The sequence below is a fragment of the Capsicum annuum genome, chromosome 1 (assembly GCF_002878395.1).
Source record: "Capsicum annuum cultivar UCD-10X-F1 chromosome 1, UCD10Xv1.1, whole genome shotgun sequence".
Lineage (NCBI taxonomy): Eukaryota > Viridiplantae > Streptophyta > Magnoliopsida > Solanales > Solanaceae > Capsicum > Capsicum annuum.
This window is the reverse complement of record NC_061111.1, coordinates 221,485,754-221,495,556: the sequence shown is the minus strand read 5'-3', so window position 1 is coordinate 221,495,556 and position 9,803 is coordinate 221,485,754.

Here is a 9,803-nt window from a genome sequence, read left to right as displayed (position 1 = left end):
GGAAAAGACTCAAACATACCCCTGAACTATCTGAAATAGCTCAAAAATGTCCATTGTTAGATTTTTGGCTAAAAAATACCCCTTCGTTAAATAGTTGGCTCAAACATACCCCTTCCTCTAACGAAATTCGGAAAAAGATCAAAACTACCCCTGAACTATCTGAAATGGGTCAAAAATACCCCTATGTTAAATATTTGGCTAAAAAATACCCCTCCCCTTAACGAAATTAAATTATTTCGATTGAATTAAACCCCAACTTTAACTTTTTAACCCTAATACTTTAATTTTTTTACATAAAAGTAATTTTTAAATTTTAAAAATAAGATAATGAAAAAAAGTATTTGAATTATAATATAAATTGGTTGAATTTGATTTGAAAAATAAACATACATTTATTCTAAAAAGGTATTTTCACTTTACATCTTTTTAATCTTTAAAGAAATTAATGAAATATAAATTAACGAAATTAATGAAATATAAATTTTCACTTAAAGAAATTAATGAAATAAAAATTAAATTATGAACTTTATATAAATTAACGGAATAATCGAAATAATTTAATTTCGTTTAATACCCCTCTGTTAAATATTTGGCTCAAAAATACCCCTCCCCTTAACGAAATTAAATTATTTCGATTGAATTAAATCCTAACTTTAACTTTTTAATCCTAATACTTTAATTTTTTTACATAAAAGTATTTTTTTAATTTTAAAATAAGATAATGAAAAAAAGTATTTGAATTATAATATAAATTGGTTGAATTTGATTTGGAAAATAGACATACATTTATTCTAAAAAGGTATTTTCACTTTACATTTTTTTAATCTTTAAAGAAATTAATGAAATATAAATTTTCACTTAAAAAATTATCGAAATATAAATTAAACGATGAACTGTATATAAATTAACGAAATAATTGAAATAATTTAATTTCATTAAATACCCCTCTGTTAAATATTTGGCTCAAAAATACCCCTCCCCTTAACGAAATTAAATTATTTTGATTGAATTAAACCCTAACTTTAACTTTTTAACCCTAATACTTTAATTTTTTTACATAAAAGAATTTTTTTAATTTTAAAAATAAGATAATGAAAAAAGTATTTGAATTATAATATAAATTGGTTGAATTTGATTTGGAAAATAAACATACATTTATTTTAAAAAGGTATTTTCACTTTACATCTTTTTAATCTTTAAAGAAATTAACGAAATATAAATTAACGAAATATAAATTTTCACTTAAAGAAATTAACGAAATAGAAATTAAATGATGAACTTTATATAAATAAATGAAATAATCGAAATAATTTAATTTCGTTAAGGGAGGGGTATTTTTGAGCCAAATATTTAATAGAGGGGTATTTTTGAGCCAAAAATCTAATGAAGGGCATTTTTGAGCTATTTCGGATAGTTCAGGGGTATTTTTGAACCTTTTTCATATAATTTATTATGTATGTAAATAAAAATTTACATTAATACGTGTGACTATTTATATAAATCATTTTAATTGAATATGTTGCAACAATCGTTGAAATAGATCAATAAACTATTGCAATAGGTAGTCAAAAAGCGTTGCAATAGAATAACAAAAGCGTTGCAATAGATGCTATTGCAACGGTTTAATGGCGGTGCAATAGAATCTATTGCAACGGTTAGTAACAGTTGTAATAGATGAAAATAGGCGTCTCGATAAGTCAAAAATAACCGTCGCCATAGCTTGACCTATGGCGACGGTTCCACACAACCGTCGCCTTAGCTTGACCTATGGCAACGGTTTTAGACAACCGTCGCATAAACCATTGCCATAGACGTGTCGCGACGCCCATATATAGGACGCTTGCTGAACCGTTGCGGTAGAGCTATGATAACAATTTTATTGTCTATTGCATTTTACAACCGTCACCATAGGAGTAATTTCCAATAGTGTATATATAGATTTGGTTTGATCCTGGAGATCTCATTTGTAGGTCTTACCAACTGTAATTTTACCGTTGTTTGTTGTCTGTTGAGTATAAATAACAAAGGATGATATAGGAATGAAACATAGAGATAATATTAGGAAATATGGTTTAAAGAATTTCGATACTTGCTGAACCTATTCGTTGAATGAGACATATATCAGCAACTGTGCTAACTTTGAATTATAAATTGTTTGTAAGCTTTATTTATGTGCTAATGAGAAGAAAATTGATGGTTATAATTTAAGAATTGAAAAAAAGGAGGAAAAAAACACATTGATACATAATCATAGGACGACCCACCTTTGATGATTTGTGGTTCAATCCTTTCATGTCATGTTCTATTTTTGTTTATGCCCCTTTGAAGTGTGAGAGGCCTTTTATGACCAAAGAAAAGGATAAATGTAGATTTTATGCATTTAAGTCGTTTATTATTTTTAGCACGATGTCACAAAGAATTCAGATTCTCAAGGCAACTACAGCCGGAACAACTTATAGCACCAGGTGGTTATACCAAAGAAATATAATTTACTAAATTATTGAAGGAAGATATGTGTTTAATTAATCATCCTCAGAAAGTCACTTAACTTTAAAAAGTCACTAACTTTGATTCTTACTCCAAAAGTCACTCAACTATGAGTTCTTTTCTCAGAAAGTCACTTAATTTTAGTTTTTACTTCAAAAGTCATTCAACTATGAGTGTCTTACTTATAAAGTCACTCAAGCTATTTAATTAATTTTTTTCATTAAAATTTGCTAATATGTAATTTTTATTTAAAACAAAATTTTAGAAATAAAAAAAAATTCTTTAAACAATCAGTTTAATGACCCATCCATATCCAAAGTTCATTTAAATGGTTTAAAAGAATATCTCTTTATTTCTTAGAATTTTGATTTTACTACTATTTTTTTACAGTTTTCTTATCGAAAAATTACTCTACACTCTAAAGTATATATAGTCATACAGATCATCAATTAATATCCTAAAATCACAATCATTTGATTGAACAATTTTTGCTGCTAATTTTATCTCGTTGTAATGTATATATTATAATGTTACTAATGTTGAATAACATTTGCTAATGTTTTATATCATATCATTTTAGTTTAAAATCTATAACGTTCCATTTTATCAATTTATTAGGAATAGAATTCATTGTATTTATTTGATGCATTTGTATATTATACAAGTGGTAATCTAATATATGCAGAGTTAATAACTCAAATAGTCATTTAACTTACTTTTTTCTCACAAAGTCACTTAACTTTATTTTTACTCCAAAATTTACTCAACTTAGGGTTTTTCACTCAAAAAGTCAACCAATTTGATTTTTTCTTCAAAAGTCACTTAACTATGAATATTTTACTTACAAAGTCACTCAATCTATTAAATAATTAATTTTTGATTAAAATTTGCTAAAACTAAAAAATTATTTGAACCATATTATTACATAATCTCATGTTTACTTTATAACCCGCTGAAATCTTAAAATATCATAAATAGTTTATATAAATTCATTTATAATGTTAATATTAACTTTTAAGATTTTCAGAATCATATTAATTTAGCTGAATAGATTTAATTAACTTTCTATGTGATTTTTATTTACGAAATTAATTTTTCAATCATAATGTAATTTTTTTATTGTTGGGGACTAACGAAAAAATAATAATAACAACAATATTATTTAACTGTTGACAAAATATTATATTAATAATATTAACAATACAATAACATAACAATGTATAATATTATTGCTACCTTAGTGATAATACTGTAATCAATATGAAAACTATAAGAGTAATCAAACTGCTTCTTAACCAGTTAATATATTAATTATACTTGAATCGTTCTAGACACTGTCCTAAGAAACTATTTCAGCAGTGAGAAATATTTCTCCAGAATTAAATAAGTACTTTCCTAATTAATTAGAGGATATTCAGAGTTAAATAAGTCTTTCCTAATTAAATAAAGGATACAAGAATCAACAGAATTATTAATACAAATACCAACAAGCTAAAATATTGAAGCAGAAAACTCAATAAGATGATAATTGAATTCGTACTTAAAGAAAAGGAGTAAAAGAAAAAGGTTGGCAGTACGTGCTGTTGGTTAATCTTCTTTTTTTTGCAAAAATGAAAGACATGCTATTTATAGCACTTGTGGACAGCAACATTGAGCGGCAACATTTTTTTTTTCTTTTTTTTTTTTTCTTTTCTTTTTTTTTTTCTTTTCTTTTCTTTCTTTCTTTCTCTTTTAAGTATAAAAATTTTTTTGAAATAAATATTTCACTTACAATCCCCACATTATTTCAAAAGAATTTATAGAAAAATGTTTTAACTTGTTGGATTTGCTTGGACAAAATGCAGTAGGTTTGATGTCTTATGAACTATGAACCAAACTTAGATCAATAAAATTTAACTTGCAGAATTATCGATGAAATATAATATTCCTATGAACCGAATAATTCTTGTTGTAAGCCAAAGATTTTACCAATCATATTTTGATTGAAATTTTATTGTTCAACGCGGTTTTGCGCCAATAGGCCATGCGCGCGCCTGATATTCATGAGAGCTCTAGAGACTAAGGCCAAAAGTCTCATAGGAATGACCTCATTTCACTTCTCATATAGGTGAATTCATCAAGTATACACTGCTTTAAATACACCATCCATAAGGACTATGAATTCATTAAGAGTCAATTACTCATCCCTCCATTTTATTAGCAGTTCAAGCACTCTCAATAAGTGCGCAGAGTCAATATCGACTTGTTATTACCCATATGAACCTACTTCATGGGATCTCCAATCACATAGGTTGGGTTACCATCTCTATTGGCAATCATATTGGCCTTAATCTCATCTCTTTTGAGGTTTGAAGAATTAATTTTCTTCCCATTGGTTTAGTCAGTGAATCGGCTGAATTCAATTCTGACTTTACATAATCAATGAAAATTATTCCATCTCTCAGCAGCTGCTTAATAACATCATGCCTCAATTTCATATGTCTACTCTTACAACTGTAAGATGTATTCTTCGTAATAGCAATTGCGGCTTGACAATCTCAGTGTATATACACAGGAGGCATCAGATCATCCTTTTTTAAAAATGATATTAGACAACAGATCATCCATTTTCAAAGGGATATTAGACAACAGATCTTCCTTTTTCAAAGGGATATTAGACAACAAATCATCTTTATTCAAAAGGATACGAGTCAACAGATCATCCTTTTTCAAAGGGCTATGAGGAAACAGATCATCATTTTTAAAAGGGCTATGAGGAACAGATCATCCTTTTTAAAAGACATATTCGCTAAGAAATTTCTTAGCCATTCAGCCTCTGTACCAGCTAATTCCAGAGCCACAAACTCTGATTCCATAGTTGATCTAGCAACGATCGTCTGCTTAGCTGATCTCCATGATACTGCACCTCCACCAAGCGTGAATACATAATCACTAGTGGATTTTGTCTCATCTGAATCATAGATCCAATTTGCATCACAATAACCTTCTAAAGTTGAAGGAAATCCATTATACAAGATACCATAATCCACGGTTTCTTTCAAATATTTTATCAAATGCATTAATGCAGACCAATGCTCATTATTGGGATTATGAGTATATCTACCCAGTCTACACATAACAAAGGCTATATCAGGCCTAGTAAAATTTATTAAATGCATTAAACTCCCAATGATCTTTGTATAATTAGACTGAGCAACTGGGTCATCATTATTCTTTTTTAATTTAGAATTAGCATCATAAGGAGTGGCTACAGGAGTTACCTCCCAACATTCAAACTTCTTTAGAAGTCTTTCCATATAATGTTCTTGTGACAACATTATACCATCTTCTCTTCTTATAATTTTAATTTTCAAAATCATATTCACTTCACTCAGATCTTTCATATCAAAGTTAGTAGACAAAAATAATTTGGTACGCTCCACAATATTTAAACATGTACCAAATATAAGCATGCCATCAACATATAAATAAATTATCAAATAATCATAGTCTACCACTTTTTTATAAATACATTTATCCATTTCAACAGAAGAAAAATCATCTTTTATTAAGACTTGATTAAATTTCTCATGCCACTGTTTCGAAACTTGTTTAAGGCCATAAAGAGATTTAATTAATTTACAAATTTTATTTTCTTGTCCAAAAATTATACATCCTTCAGGTTGAACCATATAAATTTTTTCTTCTAAATCTCCATTTAAGAAAACTGTTTTCACATCCATTTGATGGATAAAAAACTTATGAATTGATGCCAAAGCAATTAATACTCGAATAGAAGCAATTCTTGTTACTGGTGCAACAGTATCAAAGTAATCAATATTTTTCTTTTGAGAAAATCCTTTAGCTATTAATCGAGCTTTATATTTATCTAAAGATCCATCTGAATTAAGTTCCCTTTTGAAAATCTATTTACAACCAATCAGTTTTGCACCAGGAGGTAAATCAGTTAAAACTCATGTATTATTTTTCATAATTGAATCAAGTTCAATTTTTATTGTCTCTTTCCAAAATTTAGCATCAGAAGAAGATATAGCTTCAAAATAATTTGATGGTTCATTATCAACAGAAAAGTTTGAAAATCATTTTCATAAGGAAAATATTCTTTTCAAGGCCTTGTACTCCTCAGTTCCTCAATATTAGAGGTAGATTCATTTTTTTTTTCAACAGGTGCATAAGAGATTTTATCACATAGTGAAAAAATATGTTCAAAGAATTCAGCATTCTTTGTCTCGATTATAGTATTACTATCAAGTACATCACATTTCATGACAAGAAATCTGTATGCAACATTATGCTCAGCATATCCAATAAGCGTGCAATCAACAGTTTTAGAACCTATTTTTCCCTTTTTAGGTTCTGGAAGAAGAACTTTCGCAAGGCAACCCCACACTTTTAAATATTTCAAATTAAGCTTATAAACTTTCCATAATTCATAAAGGGTTTTGCCAGTTCTTTTATGAAGAATTCTATTTTGTAAATGACATGCAGATAAAATAGCTTCACCCCACAAATTATCAGGTGCACAAGAGCTAATTAGCATAGAATTCATCATTTTGTTCAGTGTCCTATTTTTCCTTTTAGCTACACCATTAGACTCAGGTGAATAAGACGGAGTTACTTCATGAATAATACCTTGTTTTTCACAAAAAGCATTTAAAGATACATATTCTCCACCTCTATCAAATCTAATTCTCTTGATTTTTCTACTAAGTTGATTTTCAACTTCAGATTTATAAGATACACAAGCAACAAATGCATCATCTTTATTTCTAAGCAAATACAACTTAGTAAATTTAGAGAAATCATCAATAAAGGTCACATAATATCTTTTACCACCTCTAGTCATAGTTTGTTTTAAATCATCCAAATCAGTGTGGATCAAAGATAACAGTTCAGTTTCTCTATTAATTGAAAAACATGACTTTTTAGTAATTTTAGCTTCAGCACATATTTCACATTTATTAAAATTACTTGAGTCTAAACCAGATATTAAACCAAGCTAATGCATATAAGCAGAAGCTAATGCGATAATATCAAGTACATAAAGTCCATGATTACAACATCCATTTCCAATAAGAATATCGTTTTTGGTTAATATGACCTCGTTATTTTCAAATATAACCTTTATTTCAGCTTTTCCTAATAATGCCACAAAAATTAAATTAATTCTGATATTAGGAACATGCAGCACATTACTCAATGCCAAAGTTTTACCAGATGTGAGTTTGAGAAGAACTTTATCTTTTCCAAGAACTTGAATAGTTCTCAAGGTCCCAAGATAAACAATTTCTTCTTCTTTCTCAACTTGGGTGTATGATATAAAATCATTTTTATTTATACAAATGTGCCTAGTAGCACTAAAGTCCACCACCCAATTTCTCACATTGGTCTCAATATTCATTTCTGAAATGACCGCAATAATTATATCATCTATTTCAATCAAATTTATTTTTGACTTAGCGGGATTGTCATTTCTTTCACATATTCTCTTGCATTAAGATGCATTTTCTATGAAGATTCTATTATTAACATTAGGCATGCAACGAAATTTATTTTCATACCTGTATTCTGCAGTACTTGTAGTACCATAATCTTCTGACAAACTGACTGGAATGGAAGTAACCAGAGCAACACCAAAATCAATATTATCAACGGTCTTATGATCAAAATTATATGCCTCAGTTTCTTAGATTGTTGGGGAATAATGAAAAAATAATAATAACAACAATATTATTTAACTGTTGACAAAATATTATATTAATAATATTAACAAAACAATAACATAACAGTGTATAATATTATTGTTACCTTAGTGATAATATAATAATCAATATGACAACTACAATAGTAATCTAATTGCTTCTTAACCAGTTAATATATTAATTATACTTGAGTCGTGATAGGCACTTTCTAAAAAACTATTTTAACAGTGTGAAATATTTTTCCAAAATTAAATAAACACTTTTTTTATTAATTAAAAAATATTCAGAATTAAATAAATTTTTTCTAATTAAATAAAAAATACAAGAAGCAATAAAATTATCAATACAAATACCAATAAGTTAAAATATTAAAACAGAAAACTCAGTAAGATGATAATTGAACTCGTACTTAAAGAAAAGGAGTAAAAGAAAAAAGTTGGCAGTATGTGCCGTTGGTTAATCTTCTTTTTTTGTAAAAATGACAGACATGCTATTTATAGCACTTGTGGACAACAACATTGAGGCGGCAACATTTTTTTTTTTTTTTGTTTTCTTTTCTTTCTTTCTTTCTCTTTTTGGCGTTTTGCTTGGAATGAGTGGTTTTGCTCAATGTACAACGCCTTCTTGAGAGGAAATGGAGGAGTTTAAATGAACAATATCTTAAAACAAAAATGAATTATGTTCCAATATATATAAAATAATTAAGTACTCATTTTTGTACTCTATATGCTGCCATATAAAATGAAAAGAAAGAAAAATATTTACATTCTATTGGAGGAGTTACCTGATTTCATTTCTGGAGCTATTGATGATTAAAAAAAAAAAGAAGTGTAGTACAAAGAGTGACTACAACTTGAGTGGAAATAACTTTTAACACAAAATTGTGTTAACAAAAAAACTAGAAATCGAAATATGTTTGCCTTAAGGTGATATACTTTAATTATAATATGGTGATAGCTTGATTTGTAGCTTTTGAAATTAAATTATGATCAAACACATCGTTAGCTTCTAAATTTGACATTAACTTTTATTTTGATATTTCAACTATATATTATCTATTTTAAACACCTCATTTAAGACTTTGTTGTGTCACTTTAATTTCTTTTATACAATTAGCCAAATATGTACGATGTGTGTACACTATAAAAAAAAAGAATAAATTACTTATAACTACACCTTAAATTTCTATTATTACTTAAAATCCCATCCAACTAACCTAATTATAAAAATTTATTTTTACTCAAAATAGTTGCCTCTTTTCTGATACATCTAAAAAACCCACCCACATCCTTTTATTGTGCCGCAAATCAAATCAAAAAATCAGAAAATATATCCCACGATTTTTCTCAACTCACCCATTTTGAATTTCCACCATGTTCTCATCTTCATCTTTTACTTCAACATTCAAGTTACAACTTCCATTAATTTTTTTTTGAATTTCCATCATGTTCTCATCTACTACTCAATTAGATCTAACAACTTCATCTTTCCACCATTAACGACATTGATATGAACGACATTGATTTTCGTAAAAATAGATTGAAATATCAAAACTTTTTGGACAAAATGACTATGATGTTTAAGTAAAACTTTTGATTGTTTATATTACTATAA